The sequence below is a fragment of the Gopherus flavomarginatus genome, chromosome 7 (genome assembly GCF_025201925.1).
Source record: "Gopherus flavomarginatus isolate rGopFla2 chromosome 7, rGopFla2.mat.asm, whole genome shotgun sequence".
Taxonomy (NCBI): Eukaryota; Metazoa; Chordata; order Testudines; family Testudinidae; genus Gopherus; species Gopherus flavomarginatus.
Genome location: NC_066623.1, coordinates 51,227,729 through 51,239,386, shown reverse-complemented (window position 1 = coordinate 51,239,386; position 11,658 = coordinate 51,227,729). Strand labels below are relative to the sequence as shown.

The 11,658-nt window shown below is 41.5% G+C and overlaps 1 protein-coding gene across 1 annotated transcript in view; it reads left to right on the top strand.

Annotated features, from left to right (window-relative positions):
- SUCO (SUN domain containing ossification factor) overlaps positions 1 to 11,658 on the top strand; it is a 900,323-nt gene that overhangs the window by 398,420 nt on the left and 490,245 nt on the right. The gene's annotated exons all lie outside the window — the stretch shown is intronic.

The window sequence follows — 11,658 nt, the reverse complement described above, 5'->3', positions numbered from 1 at the left end:
CTCTCCACAAAGATTTGTTTTACGAGAGTTTTGGTGTCTGGATTAAAATCGTTTCTCAATTCCAATGCTAAAAAACTGAACAATATTGACAGAAGGCAGCTTTCCAATATTCTGAGGGATTTATTATTTGTATAGTAAACACGGAACTAGTTGAGATTTCAAAGCAATGACAGAATATGAACCACATTTCCAAAATTGGCCACCAAAATTGCACCCAAAAAAGTTGGCAATTCACCTTTTGGAGCCACCAACCCTGTATTATATTTTCATTTGAAAACAGTGACTTGCGCATGTAGCTCCCTGCTTTGCACACTGGAAAGGATCAAAAAAAGAAGAATGCAATTTAATTTCATACAGCTCCATTGCACCCATTTGAAAATTGTACATTGCTTTCAGTTTGCAGGACTTCAAATTGATCAATTTATTTTTCAAATACATTTACGTTTTTACCCATTTCCAAACATTTTAAATTTTCAAACACAAAAATTAAAACAAAAATATTCTACATTTTTGGTTTTTGAAAATGACAGGAAAAATATCATGTTAGCCATTTTTTAAAAGGGAAAAAAAGAAAGAAAAAAGGAAAAACAAGAAATGGGGTGGGGAAGAAAAGAAAGAAAAAAGAAAAGAAAGAAAAAGTGAAATGCACAAAATGAAAATAAATGTTAAAATATCAACTAATAGAATACATTTTGGTTTCCAGATTTTTAATAGAAGGAAAGGAATTGAGACTTTTTTTATTTAAAAAAGCTATTTTTGACCAAAAAACCCCAATCATTTAAATACCTTCAACCAGCCCCATTACACCCATTTTGCCAGTGTAACAGGGACACAGACAAATTTTATTCACACATTTTAGGCATCCACTTCTGCAATTCCCCCATCCCTCCCCTTTGCTACCACAGTGCATTTGGAAATGACAGCTACATAAAACAAAATACAGCAGAATCTCTCTGGTTTGCATTGATCTGGAGATTCATTGAAGAGTATTCAAATTTGCAAAGTAGAGTACACCCCCCGCCCAAAAATAATCCAAAACAACCACCAATCAAGGATGCTGCATTAAACCACACTTTGTGGGGCTATTTCTCATTTACAATAATTCCCTTTATACCACTTTGACGGCATAAACGGGCCTTCAAATAAATGTACATGTAATTTACATTCATCTTAAGGTAGGGTGACCGGATGTCCCAATTTTATAGGGACAGTCCCGATATTTAGGGGGTTATCTTATATACGCCCCTATTATCCCTAACCCCATCCCGATTTTTCACACTTACTGTCTGATCACCCTATCTTAAGGTCCCTTTGCACTGCCACAGAGAGTTGCCCGAATCTGGCTGAATGCATTTTAAATAATTTGGAATATTACACTTTGTAACTCATGCTAACAGTCCACTTTTTATTATAAATATGTATTGGATTGGTAGACTTCATGTGCGCTTACTAGAAATGGGTCTTTTCCACAGAAATTCAGCTCTAGATTTCAAGCACCACTCAGTTTGTAGTTACTGTCTTATGGAAATGTCCTGTAGATTTTAACAAGGTTAAAAGCCATGAGAGTTCTGTTGAGAAAAGGGGTCTAAAGAAATTACCGTGAAACACCACAGACTCTCCAGCTGTTACCTAATTTTTTCATATGTTAAAAAATGCTTTTTAAGTATCACTTGCCTGATTCCCATAATGAGCACTTAAGTGATGGCATATGAACAGGCAGAGTAAATATAAATGTCTTTTACAATGTGATCCTCTCCTCATGCTACAATAGATATAGTCCCACCCTGTTTATTAGCTGCCATTGATGGATCACCAATTTGCAGGGATAATGAGCAGCAGGCTGCTTAATTCCTTTCCCAGTAGAGCTAAACCTTTAGAGGATGGAAAGGAGATAAGATAGAGACAATAGTCTGAGAGACTAACAGAACAGGGGAAAGAGAGAAAAAGAGAGGACCTGTCATACTTATGGTAGTTCCTGCTGAGAGGAGAAACACTGATTTTCGGGGAAACAACTGAGAGGGTGAATAAGTTATGAACTAAGTGAAGCTATTGCAAGAACAGCACTAGCAACCTTTACCCTTTTTAACATAGACTTTCACTACCCACGCTAGTGCCACTCCCCATACCTGTGGTTAGGTAAGAGGAAAAGTAAAATGGTTGGATTTACAGATGTCTGTTTCCCCACTTTCTTAAATAAATAGCACATAGTTTAAGCTGCACCTCTGATAGTTGCTGAGAATCCATCCCAGAAGATGAGATGGATGCTACCTTCCAAGATGCAGGACAAATGGATATAATTCTCCAAGCTAGGGATGTCAAGGTCACAAAGCCTTAATATGTGCCACAGACTATAGATAGGGCTTCACATTGGTCTGGAGGCCACCCTCTGGCCTATCAAACATTGGGATACAGTGACCCATTAGTCCCTAGAGCTCCAACATGCCAGCTGAGATACCATGTTAGCAACACAAAACACTGCCAGACCTCAGATCAGCCCCTTCAGTTCTGTCTCCACACTCTTAAGTTCACCTCCCTTTTAACCTCCATCTGCAGTTTACCAAAAAAAAGAACCAAGCAATCTTCATTTTGAACCAAAGCAATGCAGAGTTCTTGTGAAATCATATCAGCCATGTCAGTGGGCTTCTTAGTGGATTATATTGTCACAGTACCGTTGAGCAGCTAATCAGAATGAATACATATTTGCAACTTGCAAGAAAGTGTTTTATTGTTTGCTGAATTATGCGCAGTGACTCACTATTGAAACACCAGGCACAAAGTACAGTAGAATGACATTCACATGGTATAATGGACTAAAGAACATTTACAAGGAATCTATAGATAAGTACACTAGCCGTGCCCCACCGCACATTGAAAAAACACCCAGCGTTGGAAGAATGGTATTAATATTGCAAAGTCAGGTCAGGCACTCAAAAATTAAGGAGTGGCAGAATTACAGATATTAATGAATTAAGCCCAGTGAAGTATTGTAGAGATAAATATTATTATACCCATTTTACTGGAGGGAAAACCGAGGCAGAGACTGACTAGATTGTCCAAAGTCATAGGATAAGTAGGTGAAAGAGGGAGAGATATAAGGACTGAGCTCAAGAATTCTGATTCACTGTCTCTTTCTTTAAGTCCCTAAACACATTCTCTCCCAAAATAGTTAGCATGGGCCATTTATTGCTTCTATTGACATGGTTATGTGTCTGTATCACTGCGATATTGGAAGATTTTGTAATGATCTGTCCCTTTAAAACCGCCTTACAACTGTAAACAGACCTGAACAAGTTTGTGAACATGAGTCACCAGAGCATGAATATACTGTGTGTGGAGCAGGCTGTGGGGAGTCTGCCAAACAAAAAGCACTGGACTGTTCCTCTGTGCAGATGTGTTATTTTAAGACAGTCATAACAACAGAGAGAGTGACCACATGTGCAAGTGCCTCTGGGACAGGGTGAGCTGGTGGGGTACGAATGGTGGACTGGACGACTGTGTCAGCATGTGGAGTTGGCATGTATGGCAGGGTGTGTGCTGGGAAGAGTGGGAGGGGGTGGGGGTGTGAATGTTAGGGGTTTGCACATGTGCTAGGGAAAGTGGGTGGGGAAGTTCTGGGGGAAGTGGAGGAGTGGATATGCCTGTCGAGGAAGCAGACGTGCTCAAGAAAGTGGAGGGAGTGGATATAGGAGTGGAGGCGTGCTGCGAAATGCAGGTGAGGATAGAAGAAGCTTGGGAAAGCAGGTTGGGAAGGGAAGTTTTGTATGTGGGCTGGGGAATGTTTCAGCCTGCAGAGGACGAGTCCTGTGTGGGCTGGCCTCACTTCAGTGCCCAATAAACACAATGACCACAAAATGGTGAGCTTGGCACTTTGTACCTCAGAAAATGCCAGCACATAAATACAGCTATGTGACTTTCACAATCAGTAGAGGCCGCGGTGTAGTTTTGATTGCACGTTCATAAACTCCATTGTTATTCTCACCTCTCCCCCATTGATCCATGGATCTGCGTGTAGTAGTGAGTCACTCCAGAGGCAATGGTGGTGTTTTGTTTTACTGGGGATTTATTTTGAAACTTGTGAATAATGAAGACTCTCTAGCAGCACTGAGTTAAAACTCAATGTCAAAGACTGGACCAGGTTTTTCTCATGTAAACAAAAAGCAACTGTAGCTCCATTTTCCGTTTGTTTTCTTTATCATTTCTTGGCACTTCTCAAAATAGCTCCGAAAGCTAAATGGCTCCAGCTCTGGGAATGTGATTGTGAGATGAAGAATGTGACTGCCAGTGACTGGATGCTTTAGCTGTGCTAGGCCGTTCCCTTCTCGTTCCTTGTCTGTTCCCAAGGGAGGGAAATTAATTAATGCAAAACACACCTATAAAGGAGAAAAGTTGGAACCCCCGTGAGTAGGGTCACCAGATGCCCCGATTTTATAGGGACAGTCCCGATTTTTGGGTCTTTTTCTTATATAAGCTCCTTTTACCCCTCACTCCCATCCTGATTTTTCACATTTGCTGTCTGGTCACCCTACGCATGAGCCAGCCTGGGAAAGAAGGAGGCATAAGATGAGAGTTCTGTTAAGCAGCATCACAGATTATTAGATGCCTAGGCAGAGTTTGATTTGTGTATTTGGATAGGCAGAGGGCTTAATAAGTATAGCTCTGACTTTTGAGTTTGCCAATTATTAGTGGTACTTAAATTACAGTGTACTTGAAATCACAAATACAGTTTATATGTATTATTTAATCAGCCTTCATTTTTTGTTTTAATATAATTATTTGACACATTTAGCAGCTACCACGAAAAAAAAAATCGAGCGCTTCCATGTAATTGTGAATCACGTCTCCCTGGTTTTAGAGATACATAAACAGTGTCTTAATATAGAAATACTGTATTTACCTTAATGTAGATGCAATCTTCTTTCCCTTTGGTTAGGGCCAGGAGTAGCTCAACTTTCCTTACAGAAGTAACCCCCCTGAAGTAAATGCCTGCTACTCCCTAAACATCTCTCTAGTTAGTAGTTGTTATGTAACAGAAGTAATACTCCAAGCCTGCTTCCCCTACAGAAAACTATTCACAAAATGTTCTCCAGTGAAATGCCTTTCTTTGAAGGGGAACTTTTTCCTGTCAAGCCAGTGAGGAATTGTTTTCTATCTGAATAAGCTAATTTACTTTTTCCTGCAACCTGTAATACTTGGAAAATTTGGTAATGAATGCATGTCTATATGGGAGATATTTCAATTGATCCGTTTTTCCATGTGTAACCCTTCTGCCCATCTGAGTTGGCAGTGACAAGGACTGGGTTCAGTATCTAGGGGTTCTGTTTCAATAACGTAATGCAAAACCATCTACAGCCCCCACCCAGTGACCTGGGACAATTACATACCACCCTCTGGGCGCCTCTAGGAGGCAGTACTTCCCCTCTCACAGGCAAGGAGTCTGAGTATAGCAAATCCTTTTAATAAAAGAGGGAAACAATGTGGCATTATGTTGGGGAAACACCACAAACAGGATTCATAACACAAACCATGAGCAAAAGACCCCCCCCAGTTTGGCAGCTTCCTTTTCCCCTCAGGGTCTAAAGTTCAGCAATCTAAAAAATCACCTAAAAGTCCAACAACCCAAAAGTCTCTCTCCCTTGTCAGTGCAGCCCCAGAGTTCAAAAGTTTATTAGCAGAGTTTTATCTCCCAGCTGGGGGGGGGCAGGGGCATGCGGCAAGGCCAACTACCCTGCCTCTCCATAGGATTCTGCTGCAGCCTTCACCATGAACCACTCCAGTTGTCCCACAAACTGCTCTGCTCCACCAGTGGTTCTGTGAGCTGTTCCAGTCATCCTACAAACTGATCTGCTCTGCCAGCTGTTCAGCAACATATCTTCAGCCCACCAGTACTCAGTGATTTCAGCTTGTAGTAGGGGAGTCTCAGTGCTGGTGCACCACTGGCCCAAAGTGAATTCAACTGAGCAGTCTGTAACTAGACTCCAAAGGGAATTAAAGTTAGCTCTGATACTCCCAAGGGGAAGGGAAGAGAGAGTGATAATACAATTAGTATTTCAGACCCACAAAAGCAGCCCATACCATCAGGCACAAATATCCATCCTCCACCTCTTTCAGTTCACTGGGTTGTGGAACCCATGTCCCTTATCTAGCGAGTGCTACTTAGTTGATGGTGAGTCCCTCTGTCATAAAACAGTTTCTTTGTCCTTGATTCACACAGTCAGGGTAACAACACTTTATTCTTTCTGTCCCAATAACAGAGAAACTGGGGATCCCACATCAGCCAAAGTGACCATTTGGGCTCATGCGAGACGGAGTGGGTGTGCTTATGCAAACAAGATCACCCCCTGAAGTTCTTTTCCACCACTCGCCAGAATTCACCACCAGATGTCAGGGTAGAGCTCATCCTGTCTCTGGTTACATCTGCACACTTGCTATCTCTACATCTCCACCTACCCATCCTCAATTCAGAAATGCTGACATTGAACACAGATGACAGTTTAGGAATAACAGGTTCAAACCCACAAAGATCTTAATGACTAAGGCTCAGCACAGGACAAAGGGGTGTTGGTGAAATGGAAATATATTTTTTACTAATAGAGGTTTTTTGCATTGTTCCCAAATGACAAAACGCGCCTTATTTTATTTTATCTGAAAGAGCACAGGGGAAAAATAATACTTTTGAGGTCAGTCCAAGCGAAGTTAGTTCATAGTTAAAAACCTTTCTTATTAGCTCACAATTGATTTGATTAGGCTTTGGCAGGTAAGCCCTTCAAACTCCCAAAAGGGGTCTCTTTTTGTGGTCACAAGTTCACAACAGCCTCAGCGCAGAAACTAACACACAGTCTTTTGGGCCTTAGTAGGCCTGGCCCTTCCAAACCTTCCCTAAGGATTGACCCTCCTGTCCATTGGCTGGATCAAGAGGAAGGCCCTGAGCCAGTTTAAACCCCAGCAATTTATCCAAATAACCTTTCGTTGTCTGTTGGTTCCTGGAGAATTCAATTTGAACTAATATATGTGAGCATGTCCAGGGGTGGCTTCAAAGGGCTGAGAACCAGAGGAATTACATTAGCATCTGCCTCCTCCTAGAGGAGTGACAAGCAATTCCACAATAATAGGTACACATTTCCATTTGTGATACAATGGACCCCAAAGATATTAAGCCAAATTCAATAAGGTTTAATTTAATTCAATACAATTTATCTTAATTCCATAAGGTTTGTCCAGGGTATGGCAGGCTAGCATTGGTCTGTCACAATGAGTTCATGTGATAAATTTTGGATAGAGATCCAGATCCCAACTCCAGGGACATTCATATGGGAGTGGAGTCGGGATTGGTTCAGGTCCATCTGCAGTTTGACATAGTCCACTGCTATCCCAGCATTGGCAATGGATACTGAAAAGCAAGACTCCCCAGAATTTATCTATAAATATCTACCCAGTTCTTCTCAAAGAGACGCTATGATTTCTCTGAAACATCTCAGAGGAAACAGGAGCCTGAAATGTATCTTAAAACAAGGTATATTTGATATTTCTGAGTCATTGGCTGGAACCTGCTATCTTGCTAGTCAAAGTACCCTTGCAGAATGAAGGTCATGTGTGACAATGGCTGGATGGGAAGTCAGCATAATAGACTGCAAAGCAATCTTGCAAAGCCTGTCTTCATGTGTGTTTATTTCTTCACTTATGTAAATGCCTTACAATGTAGTGTGTGGAAAACACACCTTATACGAGATTTAAAAGTAGCTCAATCTATTTAGTGTGTCTAATAGAAGGTTCGGAGACAACTAGATGGTGGTCTACAATTACCTACATGGGAAGAAGATGGCTGATATTAGAGAGCTCTCTAATCTAGCAAAAGGAGAACAATAGTTGGAAGCTGGAGGGGCATGCTGGCAGCACAGGGCTGGGCAGGCTAGTGTGTGTCTGGCAGCTGCAGGTTTGTAAACGGTGCCCTCCTGCTGGGCTGTGCAGAGCAGGGCTGCTCCTGCCGCACTGTGCCTCATTGCCCCCAGCCCACCTTTCACTGTGAAGACTGACCATCCCGCCCCACCCTGCACCTTGCCCCATGGGGGCCCACAAGTATGTTTAACAAAAAGTTAATCCAGGCCCGCCGTTGCTAGTTGTAAATTACCCATCCAGCACTTCCTATGCAATCTTAGTCTATTCTTAAGGTGAAAGCACGACAGAGAAAACATATTTAAAACAATAAATGAACCAATATATGCAGCCTTTTTTTATGATGATTAAATCAGGATGGGAACTTTATATACTCTACTGCACCCTGCTAGGACCTGATTCTCATTTACTTTCCACTTATGTCCTTTAACTGGTCTCATCTCCTCCTCTGTGGATCAGGCTCAGAGGGGGGACACATAATGCCTAGTGAACAGTGGGTGACCTCTGCATGCAGCATTCTCCTAACCCCTCTTGACGCGAGGTAACAAACTGGAGAATTAGGCCATTTTACTGAAGTTTTCTGTCAGAATATGTGCAATTCCTCAGGCACAAATTGCAAACTGTTATTTCCAGCCATCTCTTCAGACAGCCTCTTTGTAAACGAGTCTTAGGAACAGAAATAATTTTCTTTTGTGGCCAACTAGAACAAGCATCAGCCATGATTTGCCTATTCCAGTCCACATAATCAGTGTGCATATTCTACCAGATCCAAGTGACTCACTACTACAGATGGCATGTTGCAGGCATAGTTGCTGGCATGTTTAGAGTCGCTGCTGCATAGCTCTCATTGACTAACTTCCCTTTCTACAGAAAAGTGGTCTAAATCTGGCCAACAAAACCTATTGTTTTCTTGATGCCTTTGGGCTGGTCATGTTGTTCAGGCACATCATCAGAAATGCATTTGTTGGCATTACCACCTGTATGCCCCAGGTCTCACCCAATTTAACTTTTCTAAAGAAATAATGGCAAAGCTTCTCATCTGCTATATGATTTGGCCATCTGGTAAAAGTATATTGTATTATGGGCATAAGTTGGACTTAAATGTTGCGTAGGCCTTGAGCTAGCTATCTGCACAGAGGTGAATTTCACCTGAGCTGAATGTATATGGACCACAGTGGAGATGACTTGACAGGGCACCATGTCTGAATGCAGCTCTTCACGCTCCAGCTTCGTTTCTAGGCAACTGAGCCCAGGGCATTTCACTTTCAGATCTTGTAACTTTGTCCCTTTTGTAGAATGTTTGCTTGGGGGGAGGAGTGGGAGTGGGTTGACATATTTTCAAATGCTACAAGTGTCTGTAGGTTTGAGGGGATGGAAGAATCTTGAAAACCCTGCTGAGGTTTCAACCCCAACCTGAAGCAGTAAAGGGAGAGGTGATTTGTTGCTTGGGTTCCTTTGAGAGACCCAGAACTTCGTCCATTCAAATCTACCCTGCTTGCAAAGTCCATGTCATTTCTGTGTATGTGCTTTTTCTTTTTCTCAAATGAAATGCTTGATATAAAAAATAATGCCAACTGCCCAGCCCACATGAACTCCCCTACAATAACAAACCAATGTTCATAGCCCCTGTGCTCATGTGAAGCCTATAATAAACTTTGGACCCTCCCCTCCTGCTGGAAGAGTTGGAAAGAAGCAGGAGTTGGAGTCTCCATAACGAATCACAGACAAGAGGGATTCCCTGCAATGGAAAAAAAAGGAGATAATCAGAGATTTTTTCCCAGCCAGCCAGAGTATTTGGTTCTTTCATTGGCCTGCTGGTGAGCGTCATAGTCACACTAAAAAGAATTCCTGGCTTTAATGGCTTCATTGATCTTTGTTTCTGTCAGAATATGTTACTAATTAGCTCCAATGTCATACATTCACTTACACAGTCCCGGGATATTTAGGACAATATTTTCAAATGTGAGCGTATATAGTTAAGCACCTAAAGTGAATAGGAGCTGCTAGTATTTAATGCCTCTAAACATCACGCTGCATTTATGTAGGTGCCTACCTATTGATATAGATGCATAATTTTAGACACCCAGATATGAAAACTATTTTGGCTTTATTGCTATGTATGGAAGGCCTGAACCAAAACCCACTGAAATCAACGGGAATGTTACCATTGACTTCCATATGATTTGGATAGGGCCATGTAAAAGAGGGAAATTCTACCAGATTTGCATCAGGGCTAACGAGCTCATGGACATCACAAGAAGTGGGACTGGTACTACAATAGGTGGTACTCCTGCCTCTGAGTCAGTTCTGGACCACTTTACTGACTTTCAGATGACAGATTGAAACTGATCTCCTGAGTATTTGTGGTCATTAAAATTCCCATGGTGATTTTTGCAAGAGCTGAGAGCTAACCTCAATGTAATGGCCAAATTCCAATCAGAGTAAATTCTGACTCCTTAAATTTCCCTTTGCAGTTTCAGGTGGATACAGCATTCTTCACTGGCTGCTCTAAGATGTTATGTGGTTTCACTATATGCTACTGTTGGCAAAGCAGCTGGTTCATATATTCATAGATTTGAAGACAACAAGGGACTGTTATGATTAGCTGGACTGACTTTCTGCATAGCCCAGTCCAGAGAATTTCACCCAATGATTTCTGAACCAAAGCCGATAACTTGTGGTTGGACTAGAATCTCTTTTAGAAAGATGTTCAGTCTCCATTTAAAACTTTCAAGTGATGGAGAATCCTCCATGCCCCTAGGTGAGCTGCCTCAGTGGTAAATTACGCTCCGTGTTAAACACTTGCATCTTACTTCCATTTTGAATTTCCTAGCTTCGACTTCTAGAAACTGTATCTTGTTATGCCTGGAGTAGATCAGAGGTGGCTTCCGAAGTGGCTGCATTTCAGGGATGGAGAATCCTTGTATAATTAATAAAAATGTTTTACTTTACATTTGTAAAATGCTTTGGGAGCATGTGGGCCGAAAGGTATCCTGTAAATACTAGGTGATAAAGATGGCAAAGGTTGTTGTTATACTGCATGAATGACTTAGGCCCTGATCCAGCAAAACAATAAGCATATATTTATAACCAAAAGAATCTCTTAGCTGAAGACAGTTTTATAGTCACAAATGTAATTGCTTTGGAAATGTGCAGGAATTTTATTCCAGTGCATCACAAGATGTTTCTCTACTTTTAATTTACAAAACCGTTTAATTTACATACCTATTGTGTGCTGTCAGTGGATTCAGTTTTGAGCATAAGCACATCACTTCTGAATTTGCCATTTTCTTGATAGCAACATACTATCTGCTCCCTTGACTCAGATCTAGTCCATCAAATCCTGTATCCTCCCTCTAGTAGAAAGCAATAAATGGTGCTTGAATGCACCACAGTGCACTTTACCAGTTGTACACTTCTATGAGTAGAGTCGTGAAAAATTCCTTCCTGCAGATGATAGGCTTATGTCCTGAAACATGAGCTTTGTTACCCTAATCAACTTGGTCACTATATATGTTCATTAGTGATCTTAAAGTTATGCCCTTTAAAATTCCAACCTCAGGCCCCAGCAGCCTATGCACTGTGGAGAGAAGTATTTTGTTTGGTTCTTAATTTCCTGCCTTTCGATTTCATTGAGTGTCCCTTTATTCACACACTGTGAGACTTGAAGATCATGGGTTTGTAATTAGGACTCAAACATGGCTGTTTCTGCTTCTGCCAGGCTTCCCCCTGTTCAGGGGGATGTGAAACTCACTGTTATTTCTGCTC